This window comes from Giraffa tippelskirchi, chromosome 1 (assembly GCF_054371585.1).
Source record: "Giraffa tippelskirchi isolate mGirTip1 chromosome 1, T2T-mGirTip1v1.2.pri, whole genome shotgun sequence".
Classification (NCBI taxonomy): Eukaryota; Metazoa; Chordata; class Mammalia; order Artiodactyla; family Giraffidae; genus Giraffa; species Giraffa tippelskirchi.
The window spans coordinates 106,619,622-106,646,174 of NC_137275.1; the positions used below are offsets into that span (position 1 = coordinate 106,619,622).

Genomic DNA, 26,553 nt, shown 5'->3' on the forward strand with positions numbered 1-26,553 from the left:
TTCAAGATGATGTAATCAGAGGTAACGTGGCCACTAATCTGGGAGTAATATAGAATCTGTTAAGCATAAAAACAAGAAGCCACTATTTCAAGTAAATGATATTCCCACTCCAGGGCAGGCTCTTTTCAGCTTTCTTTCTTTTTTTCTTACTCAGGTAAAAACAGCATTTATTAGTATAAAACAGGAATATCATTTTTTACTAGGGCTGTTTAACACAGTACAGAGGTCTAGATACAAATGATCGCTTTAAAAATAAGACACTCTCCCATCTTGATTTGATATTTGCCAGGAAAGTCATTTTTAGAAAATGATCTATGGAGCCTTTCTACAGGATTATTAAAAAATTATAAAATATTTAGAGTGCAATAAAATGCAGTGTTCTTATTGCTTCCTCATACTAATTGCTACATCTGTTTTTATATCAAGGAATATTCAATAGTTTGAAACATGAACTCCTTCACAAGGGGTAGGGAGTGGATAGTAAAGCTTGAAGACAGTTATAGGATGGTCTTCCATTTTGGCTGCTGCCCCTGGAAATTTGTTGTAGTTGCTGTTTAGTCTCTCAGTCATGTCCATCTTTATGATCCCATGGGCTGCAGCAGGTTAGGCTCCTCTGTCCTTCACTGTCTCCCAGAGTTTGCTCAAGCTCATGTCCATCGGGTCGGTGATGCCATCCAACCATCTCATCCTCTGTTGTCCCCTTCTCCTCCTGCCCTCAATCTTTCCCAGCATCAGGGTGTTTTCCAGTGAGTCAGTTCTTCCCATCAGGTGGCCAAGGTATTGGAGTTTCAGCTTCAGCATCAGTCCTTCCAATGAATATTCAGGATTGATTTCCTTTAGAATTGACTGCATTGATCTGCTTGCAGTCCAAGGGACTCTCGAGGGAACCAAACAGGCTTCCTTGGTGGTCCAGATGTTAAGAATCTGCCTCCCAACACAGGGGACTTGGGTTTGATCCCTGGTTGGGGAACTAAGATTCCCCATGCCTCAGGGCAACTAAGCTCAAGCAGCAAACTGAGACCTGACACAGCCAAAATTAAAAAAGTAAAATATTTTAAAAATTAAAAGTAGCCAAGTGGATGCCTAGTGTTGGCTTCAGAGACCACTAGCAAGAACAGAGAGGCCCAATTATTTTTTAAACCCGTGCTCCCCTTTGATAAACAGAACACATCATATGCTCTTCTTTTACAGTTTTTTGAATTCTTAGGATAATTAGCTATTATTAAATACGAATGAAAGCGGAGAGGAGAAAAGCCCTGTTTATTTTCAAAGTCTACTTGATCTCCCCAGAATGCAGTCCCTCCAGGGGCATAGGATGAGACCTGCCCTCTGCACCCCCTCCACCCACGTAAACGACTGCTCAAGTTCCCGCAGATTTATGCATATTCACCAGCTCTTTTTATGTTGTAATGTCCTCAGCAATTTTGGGGACTATCAAAACAGGTAAAAATTATTGAGGCCTGACAGCTGCTAAAGGTCACCAGATTAAATCCATCAGGGTTATCTCCGGTGCATCATAACACGCGGAGAGAGAAATGAACTGACCCTCGCACTTGCTACGGGACATCCCCCAATCCTTTCCACCGTCTGGTTTCATGAAAGAGCCAGGCTCCTCTCACTATTTTAGACTCCACACAAATCAGACTATAAATTAGCCAGGTGTAAAACATGCATTAAAAACAAAACAAAACAAAACAAAAAACCCTGATTATCAACATGAAACACAAAAAGTTATGAGAAAGGGCTTTGGGAGGCTTCCCTGATGGCTCAGTTTTAAGAAGCCACCCCTCAATGCAGGAGACACGAGTTCGATCCCTAGTCAGGGAAGATTCCACAGACCACAGAGCAGCTAAGCCTGTGCACCACAGCTACTGAGCCTGCGCTCTGGAGCCGGAGCCGGAGCCGGAACCCCTGAAACCCAGGCGTCCTAGAGCTGAGCTCCACGAGAGGGAAACCTCCGCACGAGAGGCCTGCGCGCCTCTGGGGAGCAGCCTGCACTCGCTGCAGCTAGAGAAAAGCCTGAGAAGCAGCAAAGTCCCAGCACAGCCAAAAATAATTTTTTTTTTTTTTTTGTGGGGTTGGTCAGGGAAGTTGAAGGAGAGAAAAAGGGAGAAAGATGTAGAAAGTTAAAAATCTGATTCAGTCACTGGTAGTCGAGAAGCTCTATTCACACCCTAAAAATTTCTGGGTTGAATTTCCCAAAGAGCCAGAGCTCAGATTTGGGTTTAATTTAATTAAGCAAGGAGATTTATATTTTTCTGTCTGTCTTTTTCGTCGTGAAGCTTCTTAAACAATGTCTAATAATGCATAAATTTAAAAAAACTAATTATACATATACATTTTTTAAAAGTTAGATTATTCTCAAATTAAAATTTTAATTTACATAAATTAAAGAAATAATAATGGAGGCATCTAGTGGGAACGCAGAGAGGACAGTTGACAACAGAGAAGGGTGCATGGGGAAAGAGCTGGTGAGACCCAAGGGAAATCAAGAAGGCCGGTTTTCACAGTGGGAACACTTGAAATGGGGGGAGGGGTGCTCCCAGATTCGGGAGGAAAGGAAGTCTGTGGAGAAGACCCTTCTCTGCTAACAGGGGCACTGCATGTTTGGAAGCAAAAAACAGGCCTGTGATGAGTGTGGAGGCAGGTTCTGAGATGACCCCAGGGCGCCTGCAGCTGGATTGACACTCTTGCATAATGGCCTTCTGCTTGGCTAGGCTGGGCTTGTTCACTCCCTCCTAACGGAGAGAACGGGCAAAAGCGAGCTGATGCTTCAGAGAGCAGCTTCAGAGAGCAGGGTGTCACTTCCGCCTGCTCACGATCTCGCTCTCCCAGTCACTTCAATGGAGACGGAGCCATCTGCTCCCCCACAGGGGGGCCCGTGCGGCAAAGAGGGTCCCCAGCCAGCAGCTAATGAGGACCTAAGACCCCAGTTCAACCGCAGGGAACAGAACCTTAGCCGTGGCCCTGGGCGAACTCGGGAGCAGGTCGGCCCAGGTGAACCTTGAGATGCTTCGGGCAGCAGACACCTTGACGGCAGCCTCAAGACAGCCCAGCTACGCTGCTACCCTTTCCTGACCCTTAGAAACTGTGACATAACAACACGTGTGTGCTATTTTAGCTACTAAGTTTTGGCGTCATTTGCTTTACAGTAATTGATAACTGGGGCTCCGCAGGTGGTTCAGTGGTAAAGAATCCGCCCGCCAACGCAGGAGACATGGGTTCGATCCCCTGGTGAAGGAGCTGGCAACCCACTCACTCCAGTATCCTTCTATTCTTTCTCCCCGTTTATTATCTTTATTTCTGAGTGTAAGAGAGGGTCCCAGTCATGTCTGGCTCATATTCATGCCCACTCCAATATTCTTGCCTAGAAAACCCCACGGACAGAGGAGCCTGGCGGACTACAGTCCATGGGTTCAAAAAAGAGTCGGACACGGCTTAGCAACTAAGCAACTGCAACAATAAGTAAACAATAAATAACTGAAACAAGATTTCTTAGATGTCAGTCATGCATCACCCTGACAGCACTTTGTACGTTTCTCGATACGCTGTGATAGACTCAACAATGCTTCTCCCTACAAAGTTGTCTACTTGTTAATCCCAGGAACTTGTGAATATGGTATGTTATATGGCAAAAGGAACTTTTCAGATGTGATTAAATTAAGGATCTTGAGATTGGAACATGATCCTAGAATTTCCAGGTAGAACCAGTGTAATCACAAAGGTCCTTAAAAAAGACAAGAGAGCCAGACAGGAGGGTCGAAGTCAGAAAAGGAGACGTGAGGCCAGAGGGAGCGGTCAGAGCGCCGGGGGAGGGGATGCGGCCGGGGAGGCGGGGCCCCGCCCCGGGGAGAGGCCCGCAGGCTGCTTTTCTCCAGAGCCTCCACCTATGTCCATCTCTTCGGCCCCAAGCCCTGTTTTGGATTTCTAAACTTCAAAACTGCAAGGGTTTTTTGTTTTTTTTTTTTCTGCCAGTTATCAAAGTGAAAGTCGCTCAGTCTTTGTGACCCCATGGACTATACAGTCCATGGAATTCTCCAGGCCAGAATCCTGGGGTGGGTAGCCTTTCCCTTCTCCAGGGGATCTTCCCAACCCAGGGATTGAACCCAGGTCTCCCGCACTGTGGGAGGATTCTTTACCAACTGAGCCACAAAGGAAGCCCTCCAGTCATGAAGTCTGCGATAATTTTTTACAGAAGCAGTAGGAAACTACACATATGTATGTACTCTGTCCTATCATATTCATTAAATCAGCTCACTTTCTGTACATGGAAACATTTATTCTGAAGAAGACTTGCGCGGGGAGTTTTGGGTGCTGGTTGAGGCTCCGACTCCGTGCCCCAACACACAACATATATCATTACAGTGAACCCACTTCTGATGGAATGTGAAGGCTTAACACGTGGTAGTGTACACGTGTGCCTCCTAACTCTCAGTTAGTCTCACACCCCCTGCCTCACACTCCCCTTCTCTGCGTCTGCATCTCGGGTCCCCTCCTGCGAACATGGCCTGGACCACTCACAACAGACAGTGAGTGGGAGCCTGCTGTGCGGTGCAGGGAGCTCGGCTCGGGGCTCCGTGATGACCCAGGGGCGGGACGGGGCTTAGGGGAGGGAGACTCAGGAGGGAAGAGGTATATGTAGACATATAGCTGATTCACTTCATTGTACCGAAGAAACTAATACCGCATTGTAACGCAATTTTCCTCCGATTTAAAAAAATGTATAGGTTTACACCATGCCACCTAAGATCACCGTGTATAACAAGGCATGTGAGGGTGACGCTTCGGGAACCAGTGTTGTAGAAGGAGAGGTGCCATGTCATGCCTTTCAGAACTCAAACCTGTGAGCAGAATAAGAATCTGTTTGCTCAAGTTCTGTGTGGCTGTGAGTGCAATAGAGTTGGAAGTGATCACAAACAGCTACAAATACCAGATGAATTTGCTGGTTTAATTAGGCTTCTCAGAGTTGGAGAAGACCTCACTGGGTGCCAATCTGCTGCCTACGTGTGAGACTTCCCCTTAAAAAGCACAGTTTTTTGCTTTCATTATGAAAATGACTAGGCTAGAATGTGCTTTGCTCTGAGAGGCCCTTACAGAGGGAATGGTGGACTACTTCACACCATGACCCACGGGTGAGTAAAATAAACCCACCAGGGGCTTCCCTGCTGGTGCTGTGGTGAGGAATCCACTTGCCAGCGCCGGAGACTCGGCTTTGATCCCCGGTCTGGGACGATTCCACATGCGGCAGAGCAGCTAAGTGTGTGCACCGCAGCCACTGTGCCTGTGCCCTAGAGCCGGGAACCACAGCGCCTGCGCCCCGCACTCTGGAGCCTGTGCCCCATAACAAGAGACGACCCTGCAGTGAGAAGCCCAAGCACCAGGACTAGCAGCCCCCGCTCTCCGCAAGCAGAGAAAAGCCCAAGCAGCAATGAGGACCCAGCACAGCCAGGAATAAACAATAAATAAATAGAAGTTTTATAAAAATAAGGATAATAAACCCATCAGGACTGGTGGTTTTGGCAGTAGGCCAGTGGTTTCTAACATGGGGTGATTTTGTTCCCCAGGGAATCCTGGCAATGTTGGGATACTTCTGGTCGTCACCACCCGGTACGGCTATTGTTATCTAGCAAGCAGAATCCAAGGAGGCTGCAAAAGATCCTTCAAGGCCCAGGACACATCCCCGCATGCACAAATGCTCAAACAGTGTCATCAGTGCTAAAGATTAGAACTTCTGTGGTAAACAGTGAACATGCTAGATAGATTAAATTGTTAAAAGCTTTGGGAAGTGCAGGATCAGACAAACTGGTTTCCTGGTATTACTGTCAACTGCCCTTTGGAAGCATATGGGATTCAATATAAACAGCCTAGTCAAGGCATCAGGAGCGGGAGAGTACATCGAAGGAGAAAACAATTGACAGGGATATTATCACAGGGTGACTTTTCTGCAGTGTGGCATACCATACCATCCCTTTGTTGTTGTTGTTTAGTGACTAAATCATGTCTGACTCTTTGCGGCCCTAGGGACTACAGCCCGCCAGGCTCCTCTGTCCATGGGAGTCTCCAGGCAAAAATACTGAAGCGGGTTGCCATATCCTTCTCCAGGGAGTCTTCCCGACCCAAGGATTGGACGTGTGTCTCCTGCATTGGCAGGCAGATTCTTTACCACTGAGTCACAGGGGAAGCCCATTTCATGTCCTACCACCCAGGAAATTGTTCTCTTCACACTAAAAGCAGGGGGATAGCGGTGTGCAAGGTTAAAGGGAGTGTTATATTTACTGTGCCCTCCCTACCCTTATCCATCGTAGCGCAAAGTCAGAGAGACGGATAGCAAAGGGATGCTCCAAGCACAGAGAGCACCGTGTGGAAAGAGCCACTTGTGAAGGCCACCACTTAATGTGGGCGAATGTGTGTCTCGTTTTGTAAGAAAAAGACAAACCCTCTCCCAGAGTGGCTGTGCCGTCCTGCATTCTCACAGGCAGCGAACGAGCGCTCCTGTCACGTCACACCCTCTCCAGCATGAGGTGGGGTCCGTGCTCTGGACGCCAGCCGTTCTCACAGTTGTGGTGGTATCTCCTTGTTTTAATTTGCATTTTTCTCCGATGATGTGATGCTGAGTCATCGTTTCATACACTTATTTGCCACCTGTATAGGTTCTTTGATGGGATGTTAAGATCTTCATTCTATTTTTGACCAGGATGGTTTTCTTTTTCCTTACTGAGTTTTAAGATTTCATTGTACATGTTGGATAAGCCCTGTATCAGATGGGTCTTTTTCTCCTGCTGGGGCTTCTTCTCTCTTTCTCTTGACATTGTCTTTCCTGGAGAACCAGTTTTTAATTCAGTGAAGTTCAGTTTATCACGTATTTCTTTCACGAAGCATGTCTTTGGTGTTGTTTGGAAAAATGTATCACCATATTCAAGGTCATCTAGGTTTTCTCCTATGTTACCCTGCAGGAGTTTTGCAGTTTTGTATTTTGCATTTAGGTCTACTATCAATTTTAATTTTTGTGAAGAGTATAATGTGTGTGCCTAGGTCATTTTTTTGTTTTGCTTTGTTTTGTTTTGGGGTCTTTTCATGCCCTGGAGAAGGAAATGGCAACCCACTCCAGTACTCTTGCCTGGAGAATCCCAGGGACAGGGGAGCCTGGTGGGCTGCCGTCTATGGGGTCGCACAGAGTCGGACGCGACTGACGCGACTTAGCAGCAGCAGCAGCATATAAATGCTTATTTGTTTCAGCATCATTGAAAAACTATCTCTGCTTCATTGTATTGCCTTTGCTACTCAAAGATCAGTTGAATACATTTATGTGGGTCTATTCTAAAACTTTGTATTCTTTTCCACTATTTGTCCAATTTTTCACCAAGACCACACTCCCTTGATTATTGTATCTTAGTAATTAGGTCTTGAATCAGGTAATGCGAGTCCTTCAACTTTGTTCTTCTCCTTCAATGTTGTGTTGAATATTCTGGATACTTCGCCTTTTATGTTAGACTGACCCTACCTGGATAATCCCAGATAATCTCCAACTGTTAAGATTCAGAACCTTAAAATCTGCCAAGTTTTTTTTTTTTTTTTTTTTTGCCATGTAGCATGACTGTTATGAAATTCACAGGGATGAGGATGTAGGCATCCTAGCCGTCATTCTGCCCACACAGACAGTGATATTGAAGTTTCATAACCTGATAGATGGTGAGTTTTCAGGGGCCCATACTGATACCATCACCACTGACATGCACAAGAAGTCTCTTGCTGCTAGATGGTCCCAACTAACTACCCCACATCCTCACACCCATGCGTGCAGTATTGTTGTTATTTAGTCGCTAAGTGATGTCTGGCTCTTTGTGACCCCATGGACTGCAGCATGCCAGGCTCCTCTATTCTCTTCTATCTCCTGGAGTTTGCTCAAATTCATGCCCATTGAGTCAATGATGCTATCTAACCATCTCATCCTCTGCCACCCTCTTCTCCTGTTCGTTTCCTCTTTCCTAGCGTCAGACTCTTCAAATGAGCTGACTTTTTGCATTCAGCTTACAAGTCTTTCCAATGCATATTCACAGTTGATTTCCTTTAGGATTGACTGGTTTGATCTCCTTGCACTCCAAGCGACTCTCAAGAGTCTTCTCCCGCATCACAATTCGAAAGCATCAATTCTTTGGTGCTCAGCCTTCTTTCTGGTCCAACTCTTACATCTGTACATGACTGCTGGTAAAACTGTAGCTTTGACTATACTCTGTTGGCAAAATGATGTCTCTACTTTTTGATGTGCTGTCTAGGTTTGTCATAGCTTTCCTTCCAAGGAGCAAATGTCTTTTAATTTCATGGCTGCCGTCACCATCTGCAGTGGTTTTGGAGCCCCCCAAAATAAAATTTGTTATTACATTCAGTATTGTCTTACTACTTGCGCTCAGGTAGTAACTCCCATGAACTGATCCTGTAGGGATTTTCACATGGGATTTGAAAAGGTCTTAGACTTACCCTGGTTCGATTCCTAGGTTGAGAAGATTGCCTGGAGAAGGGATAGGCTACCCACTCCAGCATTCTTGGGATTCCCTGTGGCTCAGCTGGTGAAGAATCTGCCTGCAATGCAGGAGACCTGTGTTCAATCCCTGGGTTGGGAAGATCCCCTGGTGAAGAGGAAAGCTACCCACTCAAGTATTGTGGCCTGGAGAATTCCATGGACTGGATAGTTCATGGGGTCACAAAGAGTTGGACATGACTGAGCGACTTGCACTCACTAGATTTACCCACTGCCAATGTCAAAAAGCAGTTTTTGCCATTTTCCATATGGTCTGTATATATCTTATTTATTGTTACTTGTCTTTCAATAGAAAAGGCTCAGACATTCTCAATCAATCCTTACTCTTCAAGTAAAAGAATCTCCTTAAGTATTAGTGCAAATAATCCGTGCAAATGTATGGCATATACATAACTTGTACTCTTTTCCCATGCCCAAGGTAGACATTGTTAATTGTTTGTGGCACTCTTTCCCAGAGAACTAGCTATCAGCCTCAGAACTTATCCTAAGATAGATCTAGGAAGCTACTATCAATGAAGCAATGGCAGCAGGGTTTTCATGCTGGCAACTCACAGAGAGCTGCTCAGTAAACAAGACCATGTGTGTTGGTCTATCTTTTCCTACTTTTATGTGTTGGCTTTTTTTTTTTATGTTAAACTTCATAGATTGCATGCTAGACTTGCTGATGAGATTTTTTTTTTTTTTTTACATTTTACAGGGAAAAATACTTCTTGGAAACAACCCAGCAGGATAACAACTAAAGCTCCTGTATCATTTTCTGTATTTTTTTGGAGAGGGGACTCTGCTGGGGGTTAGCTGCTGTGCACGCAGGCTTTTCTGTAGCTGTGGCGAGCAGGGGCTGCTCCTGGTCGTGGAGAGCAGCCTTCTCCTTGCAGCGGCTTCTTGTTACGGAGCACCAGCTCTACGTGCATGGGCTCAGTGGTTGCAGCTCAGGCTCTGGAGTGTGGACCACGGAGTTGTGACGCACGGGCTTGGTTGCTCCGCGGCATGTGGGATCTTCTTGAGCCAGTATCAAACCAGGGTTCCCTGCATGAGCAGGTGGGTTCTTAACCACTAAACCGCAAGGCAAGTCCCATTTTCTGTCCTTCAGTTTCTCAATCAGACATCTAGATGCTGAGTTCAGAGAGGCCTTAATTCAGTGACAGAATCTGGAGCTGGTCATGTCTGAGCTTGGCAGCATACAAACTTCTCTTTGCAACAGTAGGTTGTCTTTGCAAAATTTTTCAGGAACATTTGGAATGGCTCTAAATTTTATATAATAAAGCTCTATTATGAAATATCTGGTTATATTATGAGGCTGGCTCTTCTGCCAGTTAAATCATATTCTCTGTACTCTATTACAGTGAAATATTGTGGTATGGCTCTCTAACTTCGTGTGGAGATTGCAAACAGTTGCTATATTTCTTGCACCTCCAGCAACTGTTTATTATACATCCCTTGGGACATTGCATTTACATCAATGTTTGTAGCTTTTAAAATCTCAAGATGGAGATCTTATATATAAAGGGATAGCAATGTTCTTTGGGGACGGAGAAGGCAGTGGCACCCCACTCCAGTACTCTTGCCTGGAAAATCCCATGGACGGAGAAGCCTGGTAGGCTATAGTCCATGGGGTCGCTAAGAGTCGGACACGACTGAGCGACTTCACTTTCACTTTTCCCTTTCATGCACTGGAGAAGGAAATGGCAACCCACTCCAGTATTCTTGCCTGGAGAATCCCAGGGACGGCAGAGCCTGATGGGCTGCCGTCTATGGGGTCGCACAGAGTCGGACACGACTGAAGCGACTTAGCAGTAGCAGCAGCAGTAAGCTATACAAGTTAGCCCTTTACAGATCACATGTTATTGTTAGTTGCTAAGTTATATCTGATTCTTTTGCAATCCATGGACTGTAGCCCTCCAGGATCCTCTGACGATGGGATTTCCCAGATGAGAATATTGGAGTGGGTTGCGATTTCCTCCTCCAGGGGTTCTTCCCAACCCAGGGACTGAACCCACGTCTCCTGCATTGGCACGCAGGTTCTTGACCGCTGAGCCACCAGGGAAGCCCAATGGACTACCTAATATTGTTGAAAAGATTCATTCAGGTAGGATTCATTAATCTAAACTCACAACAGATGAAGACCACAGAGAGAAGGGGGTTGTCAGATAGCAGAAGTAGCTTAGCTTGGTGGTAGTGGTGGTGGTTTAGTTGCTCAGTCGGGTCCGACTCTTATGACCCCATGGACAGTACCTCACCAGGCTTCTCTGTTCATGGGATTCTCCAGGCAAGAATACTGGAGTGGGTTGCCATTTCTTTCTCCAGGGTATCTTCCCAACCCAGGAATCGAACCCAGGTCTCCTGCATTGCAGGCAGATTCTTTACCAACTGAGCTATGAGGGAAGCAAACAAACCAGCCGACAAAACCCTGGCAACTCTGTGTTCCACCAGCGAAAAGAATGCTTTAGATATAAAATGTATTAAAACCAACTACCCCGGGCTGTCCTCTCTCCTGTCGGTATTTTGTAAGGTGACGCCATAGTCTACCATCAGTGGGTCATTAAGCAACCCTCTTGTAAGCCAGCGTGAGTTTGAGGACCACTGAGCATGGTAAATTTGCCCTTCTGCACCAGAATTAAATGAATACCGACACTAAATAACACTGCAGTGATCTTCCTAGATCTCTGCTGGGGTAGTTAATAGCCCGTGGAATGCCTCATTTCCTCCCTGACATGGTGTGCTCTGAACAACAGCGACCCATTTGGAGGGCTGTGCAAAACAAAACAGACACAGGCTAGTTCAACACTTAACAGTAAATTGTTGGTCTTCTTTTTTTTTCAGTTTATCACTGTCAGTGTTTTTAATGGTTACTCCTTTATGCAAAAGGAGTCACAGATCTGCTCAATTTACAAATGTAGCACACAAGACTCACCGCTAGAGGTTTAAACACAGCAATCCTTTTTAAAAACATATTTTTCATTTATTTGTGACATGAGTTGTTTTTGAAATTTGTGAGTAGGTTGCCAACACGGATATCGAGATTTTATATGGCAATACAGATTCTTTTGGAAAGAAGTTTGGCAACGCTAGACTTGAATTTTGTAAGGAGTCTGTAGAGAAGACAGCTTCAGTTTCTCCAGTTCTTCATAGACCCAAAGCTTCTGCTTCCTAGGGATGGATGTGTGTGTTAGTTTCTCAATCGTGTCTGACTCTTTGCGACCCCATGAACGGTAGCCCACCAGGCTCCTCTGTCCATGGGATTGCAAGAATACCATACTAGAGTGGGGTGCCATTTCCTTCTCCAGGGGATCTTCCCAACCCAGGCATTCAACCCGGGGCTCCCACATTGCAGTACCCAATCCAATTAATGTCTTTTATACCTTCTTGTTGCCTCTACCCAGCCTAAGCCCTTGCTACTCAGTGTGGTCCATGGATGAGCAGCATCAGCATCACTCGGGAGCTTATTAGACACGCAGCATCCCAGACCGCATGCGCTTAACCAGATCCTTGGGTGAACCGAGTGCCTTTTAGAGACTCGGATGGAAGCCATAGATTGTTTCCTTCTGAGGGTTTCTTTGGCTTCCTCTGCCTCTGGTGTTTATTTCAGTCTCGCCCCCACCTTCCTCCTCCGTTTCCTTTGTTCTCTGAATTTAACACTTGCGCTGATACACTCTGTTCTGCTCCGGTCTCCCCTCACTCTCTGCGGACATTCAGAGGACGGACACTGATATCCGAGCAGGTCCAAACACTCTCATCTCTACATTAAGCGTGCGAGTCAAGTGAGCACAGTTGGGACCTCCCAGGCGGTCCTGTGGTTAAGAATCCGCCTGCCAGTGCTGGGCACGCGGGTTCAAGCCTGGTCTGGGAGGGTCCCGTGTGCCACTAAGCCCATGCGCCACGATTGAGCCCACGCGCCTGGAACCTGGTGCTCCCGGCCAGAGAAGCCCCCACAGCGAGAGGCTCTCACACCAGAACCGCTAGAGAAGGCCAGTGCAACCAAAGATAAATACATTATAAAAGCAAAATTAAATGAACAGCTTTTCCTATATAGAATTGCAGGGTATCTGGCTTGAAGTGGACGTTACGGAGGTCACGAAGTCACAGACTTCCTAGGGTCAGCTGACTATGTCCCTATCCTAACCCTGGAAGCTGTTGTGTGATCTTACATGGAAAATAAAAGGGTCTTTGCTGATGTAATTATCAAATCTAGGTAGCTAGATGATTGACAGATAGATATTGACAGATAAAAAGAGCACACGCATGCTCAGTGGCTCAGGCATGTCTGACTCTCTTATACCCCATGGGCTGTAGCCCACCAGGCTCCTCTGCCGGAGTCCTGCTCCAGCTGGTCCAGGGTTCCCTCAGGATGGACGGCGTCTGCGATGCGAATGAGAAGACACAGCGAGTCTCGGTGTTTCCAAGTGTCTCCTGACTTTATTGTTTTCAAGACAGCTTTTATATTTTTAGTGGTACATAGAAACAAATGTAACGTGTAGAGTCATACCAAATCAGCTTAATGGGTCAGCAGTTTTGACCCTTGTGGACACCGTTTGCATATCTTAGTTACAAAAAGTTTCATTTTGTTTACATCATCTCCTGGCCTGGGGGCCTGCTAACATCTTGTGACTCTTTATTGATAAGGGTTGATCAGCCAGAACACGTTTGTATCAGGCACAGCAGGAAAGAATTCATCAACAGAAAGTTTCAAGGTAAAACCTGTTTTCGGTAATCTATCCTACGCCTTGAGTCTAACGGAAAAGAATGGGGTCCCATAAAGTCATAGAACAGCAAGCTGAAACAATGTAGCGCAAAGGTCAGTTCTTAGCAAAAATCACCAGCTGAATTAACAATTGTCTTACTATTTGTATTAAGGCTAAGGTTTTATTTTTATAATTCTTAAACTATTATATTTTTATTATGTAGGCTAAATATGTTAAGAACAAAAATATAGCAAGTAAATATAGACTAAGTAACAGTTTCATAAAGCAGTATTTCTTATGTTTTCTAATAAGCCCTTTCCTACGAAGGACTCTGTGCCCATTGGGGCTCTCTGTGCTGAGGCTCTTAATGCTGTTTATTGTTAAGGAGCGGTCATGCACATTAGCTCCAAAGGCACAGGTATTTTTATCAAGCAAACTAATATACTAGTAAGAGAAGTTTAAATTAAAATACTCTATATCCTAGATAATCTTATACGGAATTACCGTTCAGGGGCCATGAAGTTTTCAGATTGATCTATTTGAGAAGAGATCAGGAAAGGCCTTCTACCTAAGTCACAGAAAATAAGAAGAGGTTTATTATAGCAAACGTCAGAAAGATAGGTATCATCTTTAAGGTGAGTGCTGAGGCAGCCTTCTGAGAATTCCCTGAGGCTTGAGTTGCTCTGCTCGTCAGGTCTTCTCCTCATGACTCTGTCATGGGTGGGATCTCGTGAGCTGGCTCCCAGCACTCCTCTGTCCATGGGATTCTCCAAGCAAGAATACTGGAGTGGGTTGCCATTTCCTCCTCCAGGGGATCTTCCCGACCCAGGGATCGAACCCGGGTCTTCTGCATTGCAGGCAGGTTCTGAGCCATGTGGGAAGCTGAGAGAGAGAGACATGTTACAGATGTTAGACCTGTTGGATGTGTTAGACATGGAGGATCAGAGGCCCCAAACCCACTGAATAAGGGACTGCATTTTAACAAGTCGCTAAGTGATTCACATACAGATTAAAGCATGAGAAACCCGGCCCTAAACAATTTCAATTAGCAACCTTGCCAGTGTCTTCTTGATCCCATGTTTGTGTTACTGGGACGTGTAAAGCCTCGCTTCTCCTCTGTCTCACCTAAGTCTGTGAGATAATGCTAGCAGGACCACAAATTCCAGGAGACTAAAGACACCCAGATTCTAAATCAGAGGGTGAGGCCCCTCCAACGCCTTATAAGACACTCTGAGAACAAAGGCAGATAATGTGCCAGTGAGCTGTTTGAGGCAAAGAAAGGCAGGGTTGCTAATGCCTTCACTTCGCTTCACCCAGGCAAAGGGTGTTTATTAAAATGTTTACCTGAAAGGGGGTTCCATATGACAATTGAAAGCAACAAAGAGCACAACATTGCTACTGAATATTTGAATATAAAAATTCTCAGCTAGGACTCAAAATAATATCCTATTAAACTATTTTAGAAGAATGGAAATTTACACAAAGTGGACAATTAAAGAAACGCATCTGCCGATCCTAAATTCAGACATGCCAACCCCGCACAGCAGTGCCTGCAATAAAGGGCTTCACTGTCTCCAGCTCTTCCCCAGGCTGGCGCTGCCCGGTTTTCCTGGGTAACAGTGCATCCAATCTAACAGGAGAGAGGAGTGAAGGAGTTCTAGACCATCTGCAGATTTTCATGACAGCAGAAAAGAGGCAACAATGGGTAGATTAGAGTGAATTTGAATTTCCTCCCCAAGGGAAAATTTGGGAGGCATTTTTGAAGTCAAAATATTCACGGTGTATGGAGTAGAACACTTCTATTTTATTCTATCTAGAGACATAAAAGGTAAACCTGAGCAAATATTGGAAGAGATTCAGTACAGAAAAATAAGAGAATTTTAAAAAGGACACCCAACCACTTAGGTAATCCATGGCATGATGGAGACATGGGGGACAATACAAAAATAAAAGGGAGGCTTCCCTGGAGGCTCAGTGGCAAAGAATCCGCTTGCCAAGGCAGGAGACACGGGTTCGATCCTCGATCCAGGAAGATCCACATGCTGCCGTAGAGCAATTAAGCCCATTTGCCACAACCACTGAACCTGTGCTCTAGAGCCTGTGAGCCGCAGCTACTGAAGCCCACCTGTCCTAGAGCCCACGCTCCACAGCAGGAGAAGCCACGGCAATGAGACACCTCACACAGCAGCCGGAGAGGCTGTGCAACTGGAGAAAAGCCCACACAGCAGTGAGGACCCAGCACGGCCAAAAATAAATAAAATTACAAAAGGAGGAAATCTAGTACTTTGTACCTACCATACTTCACATTATCTCATTTATCCTTATAAAAATGGTCACAATGGATAAATATCTGTTTTCTAGAAGAGAAAATTGAGACTCAGAGATTGATCGAGTCACACAAAGAACAGGTTGTGCAGGAAAATAAATAAATAGCACATGTTTCTATAGACATGATTAGTTTATCATTGAGGTATGGAGATAATATCTTTAGCAGAATTCAAGTGTATTTGTGCTATTCAAAACATTTACAAGGGCCCATATATTCTATGTAAGAAATGGTATTGACTTACAACTCAGTGGTAAAGAATCCACTTGCAATGCAGAAGTAGGAGATGTGGGTTCGATCCCTGAGTCAGGAAGATCCCCTGGAGACGGAAATGGCCACCCACTTCAATACTCTTGCCTGGAGAATCTCAGGGACAGAGGAGCTTGGCGGGTGACAGTCCATGGGGTGACGAAGAGTCGGACAGCACTTGGCAACTAAATAACACAAAATGAATAACAGGGTTATTTCAGAGGGTTTTCAATTCCTCAGGAGCCTGGGAATTAGCATGAATCTGGAAACTTGGAAGTGAAGGGAGCTGCTAAAATTGACAGAAGACAATGATCTATCCCACATAATTAAGTCTCACTCATTTAGTCAGCAACTTGCATGAAATGACCATTTCTGGGCAGCACTGGTAGGCAGTAGGGATGCGAAGGTGATTAAAAGGAAGTCTTCATTCTTGAGGGCTTCTCCTAAGGCCGCAAGGCGGAGGTGATCAGACATAATTCAGTGTGAAAAATGCTGTAGTGGAGGTAAGAAACAGACAGCACACAGACAGGAAGAACAAAAGGAGAATCAATCAGACATCAAGCTTGCTTGCCGTGGGAATTCAAGCAGCCAGAACAATGGAGGTTTATTCCATCTGCAAATAAGGCCAAATACTGTAGAATATAAATGAAAGAACAAGCCAGGGAAAGGGACCAGCGTTCCATATGGAAACAATCATGCCCGTGTCCTATACGTCTCCGGTTCCAGTCTGAACGCTGCAAGTTCTCATCATTATTTGGTTCGCAGCTCCCTTTGGGCATGTAATCATCTTGGCTGTTATATATCAGCAGCTTTCTAATTGGTCTCCTCGTATCCATTCTGGCCCAACTCCAAGGCAGTCATCATGCCAAAGGCTTTTCCTTTGCAATGCAAATTAGATCAAGTCACCTACCCTTCCTCTGCTTTTAAAACTTCAATATCTTCTCATTTCTCTTAGAATATTGTGAGGTGTTTAGCACAAGCTGAAAGCCTGCAAAAGCCCCACCTGGTCTGTAGCCCCATCCGCCCCTCCGTCTTCCATTCTCCAGCTGCAACTCTGTTTCCAGGGCTTGGATCCTGACAGATCCCTCCAGCAGAAGTCTCTGCACTTCTGTTTCTTGGCTGCGAAAGTCTCTATATAGCTGAATCAGCAAGTTGACTTTTTCTCATCGTCTTTCCTGACAGAGAAGTGTGTGTTACTCACCCTTAAAAATAAACTGTTTTTTAATAATAACAAGTGGCAGAGCTGAGGGGCCAAGTCTGTGTTTCTGAAAACACAAAACCGGAGGTTCCATCTTGGCTCTGCCCTTTACCAGCTGTGTAACTTTGAACTGTTTCTTCATGGCTAAAGGCCAATACCCGCTCCTAGAATAATGAAAAAGATCAGATAAATAATACATGTAAAATATTTTTCCATGGTAGTTCTGACTCAGAATTTATTGTCTCAGTGAACATTTTTTTCCCCTTCACCGTACTCTCTTCTCTTAATTTTTTTCCCCTGCGTCTGTTAATGTTTGCAGTTTTTCTATGACATGTCTGATGCTGCTAGTTAGTTGCTCAGCCATGTTTTGCAGCCCCATGGACTGTAGCCCTCCAGACTCCTCTGTTTGCGGAATTCGCCAGGCAAGAATACTGGAGTGGGTTGCCATTTCCTTCTCCAGGGGATCTTCCCAAATCAGGGATCACACCCGCGTCTCCTGTGTCTCCTGCGTTGCAGGCAGTTTTTTTTATCACTGAGCCACCAGGGGAGTTTGACGATGAGGCCGGGTGAATCTAATTTTATGCACCTGCTTGTTCTCAGAGTGAGATGTTGGTTTAAGGACTCATGTCCTGTTTTAATTCTAGGGGAAAAATGTCAGTTTTTTTTTTTTTAAATGTATTGTTTCTTTACAACTCTCTCCATTTTTTTTTTGAATTCTATTATTCATGTTGAGAAAATGTTCTCCGTGGAACACTGCCCTGTTTAGAAGAGCGGGTTAACATTTTCTAAACGTCTAAGTAGTAACTATGTCAGAGGCTCTGTCAACTATGTCCGCCCTGCTGTTCAGCGTGCAATCCGCCATAGACAACAGGCAGACGGTGGGGGTGGCGCGTTCCGGTGAAACTGGAGGCTGGATTTCACCGAAGACTGCAGTCTGCCGACCCTTGACTTTGAGCACACTCTTCTGCGTTATGTGGTTCCAGTCTTTGTTTGCCTTTGAGCTGCTTCACAACTCGACATCCAGTCCAGCTGGTGCTAGTGCTCAAGAATCCACCTGCCAATGGAGGAGACCCAAGAGACCCAGGTTCGATGCCTGAGTCAGGAAGATCCCCTGGAGGAGGGCATGACAACCCGCTCCAGTATTCTTGCCTGGGAAATCCCAAGGACAGAGGAGCCTGGTAGGCTAGTCCACGGGGTCCCAGAGTCGGCCCTTGCTGAGTGGCTGAGCACACAGCAACTCTACAAACTGTGAGTAACAGTGATGGGAAAGAATTCCTGTGCCTGGTGTATTGATTTGATATGATTTCAAATCTACTACGTTGTTTCAATCCAGTTATTTATGACAAAGACAACACAAAATCAGCCAAATAAGAAGCTGCTCTTTGAGGTCAAGTTGATTTCAGAATGAGAGGAGTTTTGCAGGATGGTTGACAAGTAGCCCAGTCGCTGGAGGCGTCTGGACAAGGGCAGGTGGAGGCGCAGCTGTGGAACGGTAACAGACTGTGCATACGGGGACTTGTGAGGAGTGTCTGGGAGGGCGCATCTTGGCAAAAATCACCCTTGGCGTGGCCCTGGGGCGATCCGAGACACTTCTCCTGTGTTGGCGGGGTCACTCTTGGCAGGTGGTGACGTTAGACTGAGCAGCAGCTTCAGGAAGAGAAAGGACCTCTGCACCTGCCTCAGGGAGGAGTCCTCATAGACAGCGGCTTTGCAATGGTTCCTGGAGTGATAACCCCCAGAGCAGCCCGCTCTGCAGGCCGGCATGGCGGCGCCTGGTTGCCTAGCAACCAAGATCTAACAACAAGGGACCTTCCTTTCTGCACCAGCAGCTGCGACTCAGCTCTCGGGTAGTCAAACCCTCTGTCCCTGTACCAACTCCTGCAAAGGTGCGCCTCGAGCTAAATCTGGACTCTCTTCCTTTCATCTCCCCTTGCCTGAACCAACAAGGCGATCAATCTATCATTTGTTTGGAGTATGCTCTTTCTCTGTTGGCTTATTAAGATACTTTATCTGCTATTAGCCTGTAAAATTCTTATGAATCTTGCTGTGAACTTATGTTAAATAAGCTGTTGGCAAAGACAAACTCAGTCTCTGAGCATAATTGGCCATCCCTGAAACAGAGCATCCACAGATATGAGAAAGTCTGACCCATGGAGGTTCGATTCACTCAAGAATGAACCTCAAATCTGCTTGCAAAAAAACCTCTTTTACATTGTCTATTTGTAAATTAATCTCAACATTCCTTTAACTCAGTATAAATTTATCCTTCTTTGACTTCTTCAAAACAGTTGTAACATCTTACAGATTTCCTCATTAATAATGAGCTAAATTCCGTCTTTAACTTGTGTTCATTGTGGATCTGTATGAAAATCATGATTTCATCTTTAAAACAAAATATCCTTTAACATACATATGTTGGAACCTCTCAGTCTTCATGGCACCTTACTGGCCTTTCATAATTTTCTTCTGTATTATAGACTCTTAATATTATACTGGCCAAACTCTTTTAACAATGTCTGTTCTATATTTCAGCTACTTAATGAATGCCTTCTTTAAATGATGATTCTTCTCACTGCTAAGATTTCTATTAGATTGCCACTTCTTTTTTTATTTCACTGCTGCTTGTTTTGTTTTATAGTTTCTTATAGATTTATAGTACCTTGTGGATGTAGTTTCTGTACTTATTTCTTTGAGTTTCTAAAACATGTCGTAAAAACATAAGCTCCATCAACGTGAGGCGCTGTAAACAGTGCGTGTTACACACTCAAGGGCCAGTAGTTGCCCTAAACTCGGGTTTCCAGATGAGTCTAACTGTTCTAATTGTTTATTTTGCAGCTTCCTTGGCACTAGATAACTTTATGTGCTTGATTTGCAAACCATTCTGACTTAGCACATCTGTGCTTACTGGACATGCACATTAAACCTTTGAATGGAATAGATTACTTTCTTTTTATATTTTTCACTATTTATCTGTGGTCTCTCTCTCCCTCCCTCTCTCTCTCTCTCTCTCTCTCACACACAAATGTTTCTTTACTTCTTGACTGAATCCTCCGAATTTCAAGAATACACAGAAGAACTGTACAAAAAAGATCTTCATGACCCAGATAACAACGATCGTGCGATCACTCACCTAGAGCCAGACATCCTGGAATGTGAAGTCAACTGGGCCTTAGGAAGCATCACTACGAACAAAGCTAGTGGAGGTGATGGAATTCCAGTTGAGCTATTTCAAATCCTCAACGATGATGCTGTGAAAGTGCTGCACTCGATATGCCAGCAAATATGGAAAACTCAGCAATGGCCACAGGACTGGAAAAGGTCAGTTTTCATTCCAATCCCAAAGAAAGGCAATGCCAAAGAATGCTAAAACTACCTACCGCACAATTGCACTCATCTCACATGCTAGTAAAGTAATGCTCAAAATTCTCCAGGCCAGGCTTCAGCAATACGTGAACCGTGAACTTCCAGATGTTCAAGCTGGTTTTAGAAAAGGCAGAGGAACCCGAGATCAAATTGCCAATATCCTCTGGATCATCGAAAAAGCAAGAGAGTTCCAGAAAAACATCTATTTCTGCTTTATTGACTATGCCAAAGCCTTTGACGGTATGGATCACAACAAACTGTGTACAATTCTTAAAGAGATGGGAATATCAGACCACCTTACCTGCCTCCTAAGAAATCTGTATGCACTTCAAGAAGCAACAGTTAGAACCAAACAAGGAACAACAGACTGGTTCCAAATTCAGAAAGGAGTACGTCAAGGCTGTATACTGTCACCCTGCTTATTTAACTTATAGGCAGAGTACATCATGTGAAATGCCAGGTTGGATGAAGCACAAGCTAGTATCAAGATTGCCAAGAGAAATATCAATAACCGCAGATATGCAGATGACACCACCCTTATGACAGAAAGTGAAGAAGAACTAAAGAGCCTCTTGATGAAAGTGACAGAGGAGAGTCAGAATGTTGGCTTAAAACTCAACATTCAAAAAACTACAATCATGGCATCTGGCCCCATCACTTCATGGCAACTAGATGCGGAAACAGTGGAAACAGTGACTTTATTTTCTTGGGGCCCAAAATCATTGCAGCTGGTGATTGCAGCCATGAAATTAAAAGATGCTTGCTCCTTGGAAGGAAAGTTATGAGCAGCATAGACAGCACATTAAAAAGCAGAGACATTACCTTGCCAACAAAGGTCCATGTAGTCAAAGCTATGGTTTTACCAGTAATCATGTATGGATAGGAGAGTTGGACTATAAAGAAAGCTGAGTGCCGAAGAACTGATGCTTTTGAGCTTCGGTGTTGGAGAAGACCCTTGAGAGTCCCTTGGACTGCAAGGAGATCCAACCAGTCCATCCTAAAGGAGATCAGTCCTGAATATTCATTGGAAGGACTGATGCTGAAGCTGAAACTCCAATAGTTTGGCCACCTGATGCGAAGAACTGAGTCCTTAGAAAAGACCCTGAGGCTGGGAAAGATTGAAGGCAGGAGAAGGGGACAAAAGAGGATGAGATGTTTGGATGGCATCACCGACTCGATGGACGTGAATTTGAGCAAGCTCCAGGAGTTGGTGATGGACAGGGAAGCCTGGTGTGCTGTAGTCCATGGGGTTTGCAAAGAGTCGCACACAACTAAGTGACTGAATTGAATTTCTAGTCTAGTCTTGGTCTTTCAACGGCAATTTGAGACTCCGCATCTGTAGAGACAATGAGGATATTCCACATCCAACCACTGAATTGGGAGGATTTTGTTCTTGGTTTCAAGGCTGAATCTGCAACCTCATATTTCCCTCGGTCTTCAGCTTTCTGAATGTCTTAGCCCCCGGCATCAATGTGTCGAAGTTTCTTTTTCAGTTTTTTTCCCAGGATAGCCCCAGCCCAGCCTAACCCTTGCCTCCAAACATTGAACATGGTGCTGGTTCTCCACCTCCTTGCTGAGTTCTCTGACTCAGCTGGGGCTTCCCAGATTGCTCAGTGGGTAAAGAATCTGCCTGCCAATTCAAGAGACTTAAGAGACAGGGCTTCAATACCTGGGTTGGGAAGATCCCCTGGAGGAGGAAATGGCAACCTACTCCAGTGTTCTTGCCTGGAGAATCCCATAAATAGAGAAGCCTGGTGGACTACAGTCCACAGCGTCACAGAGTTGGACACGACTGAAGGAACTGAGCTGGTACACACACCGACTCAGTTACCTATAGACAACAGCCTACCAGCGGGGCTGCTGGCTTCCAAACCAGCAGCCTAGCTTGAAAAAGGTGTAACCTGCTCCCAAGCATAACCATGTCTTTCTCAGTATATCTTATTTGTTATTTCATCTATCACTGCTATGCTTTTGCAGCTGAGACACTAAGTCAAGTATGAAAACATCTGATCATCTTGACTGCAGTTGTGTTCATTGTTTACATTGCATAAGATGATTCATTTAAATGCTGAAAAACAAAAGGAAGTAAAATCTTGCATCTGTAACTCTTGAATTTGATGAGTCGGTTAGATACTTGGAAAGATGTAAATAAATAGAAACAAAGTATTTGATGAATGGGACTTTGATAATTAATGTTTCTTAAACCTCTGGAAAAGATTCACGAATGTTGCACTAATATCCACAGCTGATAAGGTTTTGCTGCCACTTCAAAAAACGCGATGGGAAAACATTAAAAATCTCAAAATCGCTCCAAAAATAGTTTTAACCCTTGCATTTTTTCCCCAGAAACTTGCAGTTCGAAAGAAAACTCACTAGTCTGGCCTATGTGCTTGAGCTATGCCATCTACCACCTGCAAGCTAGGTCTCTTCAGTCGTGTCTGACTCTTTGTGACCCCATGGACTGTAGCCCGCCAGGCTCCTCTGTCCATGGGATTCTCCAGGCAAGAACACTGGAGTGGGTTGCCATGCCCTCCTCCAGGGGATCTTCACTACGCAGGGATCAAACCCGTGTCTCTTACGTCTCCTGCATTGGCAGGTGGGTTCTTCGCCACTGGCACCAGCTGGGAAGCCCTGCCATCTACCATCAAATACTAAGATAACATCTTGGGGTTCCCCTGTGGCACAGTGGTAAAGAATCCCCCACCAAAGTTGAGAACAGGTGTTTGATCCCTGGCCTGGGAAGAGACTCAGGCCACTGAGCAACTAAGCACAAGCACCACAACTACCGAGCCTGCTCTCAGAGCCTTCAGGCCACGGCTGCTGAAGCCCATGCGCCCTGGAGCCTGTGCTCCCCAAGAGAAGCCACTGCAGTGAGAACCACACACGGCAGCCAGAGAGGAGGCCCTGCTCAGGGAGGAGGCCCAGCTCAGGGAGGAGGCCCAGCTCAGGGAAGAGGCCCTGCTTGGGGGGAAGCCCTGCTCAGAGAGGAGGCCCAGCTCAGGGAGGAGGCCCTGCTCAGGCAGGAGGCCCTGCTCAGAGGAGAGGCCCTGCTCAGGGAGGAGGCCCTGCTCAGAGGGGAGGCCCAGCTCAGAGAGGAGGCCCTGCTCAGAGGGGAGGCCCTGCTCAGAGGGGAGGCCCTGCTCAGAGAGGAGGCCCTGCTCAGGCAGGAGGCCCTGCTCAGAGGGGAGGCCCTGCTCAGGGAGGAGGCCCAGCTCAGGGAGGAGGCCCAGCTCAGAGGGGAGGCCCTGCTCAGAGAGGAGGCCCAGCTCAGAGGGGAGGCCCTGCTCAGGGGGGAGACCCAGCTCACCATAACCAGAGGAAGCCCGTGCATAGCAACTAAGGTCCAGCAAAGCCAAAAATAAATTAATAAAATAAAATTGAAAATAAAGAAATAAAAATAATTATATTAATTGTTCCAAAGTTCTAAATAATCAAAGTTTTTTTTTTTAGCTTTACCTCTAAAACTCTTAAATATGACCGATATCTTCTTTCTACTTTAGGACTTATGCTGAGAATTTACCCCTCCTTTTGGTCTCAAATCAGTAATTTTACAAGAGGTTAAAGCCAATGTATTTTGAAAAGAAATGATATAATAATAATAATATAACTTTGTGATCAAATATTAATGTTTTTCTAAACATTTATTGTGCTGTTAAGTTAAATAATTTCCATGCATGGACAAAATAAACCACATGTTCAGCCACAGAAGAAATGGTAAATCAAATATCTGGCTATTTCACAGCATTTTCTTTATGTTCAACATTTGCAGTGTCCTGATTCCTGAATTAATCCCTGGAAGAAATTTTGAAGTATAGAGCAAAAATTACAGAAAATGTTCTTATGACAGGTAAACACACATTCTAATTGTGTAATTATCAGAGTCCAGAATTCATAAATTACATCTTGTAGTGATGTTTAACTTGTTTAACTAACCTTTCTTTTTATAAAAGCTAATTAATTATCCCTGAGTGACAGTGTTGTCTTTGGAAGATCATGTTTAACCACTTGCATTAAAATTCTATACTCCTTTCCTATAACACAAGCAATGTGCATACGATTAAGGTACCTACATTAAAAGTCTGTGAGCTCAAGAGTTGACATGTAGTCCTATCAATGTACAGCTAATTAGTGTGGAACTTGCTTGCTGACCACTTCTTAAATAGCCCCTTAGTTCAACTGTCACAAAATAGAGAAGACCAAGGCAGTATTCTGAAATACACATTAATTTTTTTTAAAGGGATTTAGTAGATAAAGGAATCAAAGAAGCTATTATTGTGCAGCAATAAGTCCTGATAAGTCTATGATGGTAGAAAGAATGCAATAGTGAAAGGCATGACCAATAGTCAGATTGTTGTACCATCAGTTCAGTTCAGCATATATATTTTTAAACTTCATAGTCTTAAAATCTTCTCTTAATGAATTGATGTTGCAAACTTAGTAATTGTTATTAGAAGAGGTAATAAATCAATTACAGATGAGATTAGTTTTGCTATGACCTTGATCTACACATCCACCTCTCAGGTAGGGAGCAGTAGTGGGTGTTATAAGAACACAGGATTAAGGAGATGAGATTGAGCGCGGTAGCAGACTTTGAAGATGGCACACAACGATTCACATCCTGGCACTTGCCCTCTTGTGTAACCATCTTGTCTGGAGTTGACTGTGACTTGCGTCTAACTAATATGGTGTTGTGCTTTGCAGCTTGTGGGGTCTTAGTTCCTTGCCTGTGTGCACGCTCAGTCAAGGCCAATTCTTTGTGACCCCATGGACTGTAGCCTGCCAGGCTCCTCTGTCCATGGAGTTTTCAAGGCAAGATACTGAAGTAGGTTACCATTTCCTATTTCAGGGGATCTTCTCTACCCAGGGATCCAACGTGTGTCTCTTTCATCTCCTGCATCAGCAGGTAGACTCTTTACCATTTCTGCAGTTAATAGAATACAGCAAAGGTGATGGGAGCTCACTTCTGTGATTAGGTTACAAGAGATAGTAACTTTCTCTTTCCTAACAGACTCTTGATTGCTGTCCCTGAGGAAGCCAGCTGCCTCAGTGGAGAAGCCCACAAGGAACTGAGGCTGACGTCCAGTCAATGCCCAGGAAGAATGCAGTGACGTCTGTCCAACAGCCTACTTGGAATTAAATCTTCCCAGTAGCCAGGGAGGAAGCCTGGAAATGGATCGTTCCCCAGCTGAGACTTCAGATGAAACCCCAGCCCTGGCGACACAGTGACTGAAGCCCCATGAGGGACCCAGCCCAGCCTGCCTGAACCACGGAGACTGCAGAGCAATGAACAGGCGCTGCTTTAAGCAGCTAAAGTTGGAGGCAATTTGCTAAACAGCCAGAGACAACCAGTCCAGAGGGTAACCTTTGAAAGAAACCCTTGAAAAGTACATTCTTGTTTACTAAAATCAAACAATAAAAATAGCCCTGGAGAAAAGGCCATGAAGAAGAATACATGAATTAGGAACAAATATCTGAAAGCTTGGCATTTTGCATGAGAGGAATAAAAGTTTATAAATAGAAGGAACAGGGCCCAATACTCTTGTGCCCCTTCCACGTGACTTTGATTCTTCTTTTTTCCAACTCTCAACAAATGAGCTGATACACAATCAGGTTTTCTGAAGACCAGATTTCTCTGCGTGGCTCACAGATCTTTAAGGTGCCATGCCCCTTTATGGTTGCCATGGGAGACGCATAGTCAGGGAGCTTGGGATGGGCGTGTACACACTGCTGTATTTACCAGGGAGCACCTACTGTACAGCACAGGGCACTCTGCTCGATGTTATGTGGCAGCTGGATGGGGGGGGAGTTGGGGGGAGAATGGATACATGTCCATGTATGGTTGACACCCTTCATGTTTACCTGAAATGATTACAGCATTGTTAATCGGCTATACCCCAATACAAAATAAAAAGTTACAAAATAAAAAAAATGCAGTGTTCCTGATGTGAGTCTATTTAATAAAAACATGTCACCTATTTTACTAACATTTAAAAAACTTAATCCAGAGGCTCATGATTTTTATGATTTTTTCAAACCAATTTGAAAAATTGCTTGGGACTGACACAATGTTGTCAACTTACTGATTCATCCAATAAGGACATGAAAACATTCACCGAAACAATAACATCCTACCATCAGTTATCATCATCATTTTATGGAAGAAAAGGTTTTTAATAATAGAGGAAAAAAACTCAAAATAAAT

The 26,553-nt window shown here is 44.7% G+C and overlaps 1 long non-coding RNA gene across 2 annotated transcripts in view; it reads left to right on the forward strand.

Annotated features, from left to right (window-relative positions):
- LOC145506895 (uncharacterized) overlaps positions 1–26,280 on the forward strand; it is a 54,610-nt gene extending 28,330 nt beyond the window's left edge. For both annotated transcript variants that reach the window (XR_014054428.1, XR_014054427.1), the window contains 2 exons: positions 24,121–24,198; positions 25,360–26,280. This is a non-coding gene — a long non-coding RNA (uncharacterized LOC145506895). The remainder of the gene's footprint in view (positions 1–24,120; positions 24,199–25,359) is intronic.
- Positions 26,281–26,553: the final 273 nt, after the last annotated feature.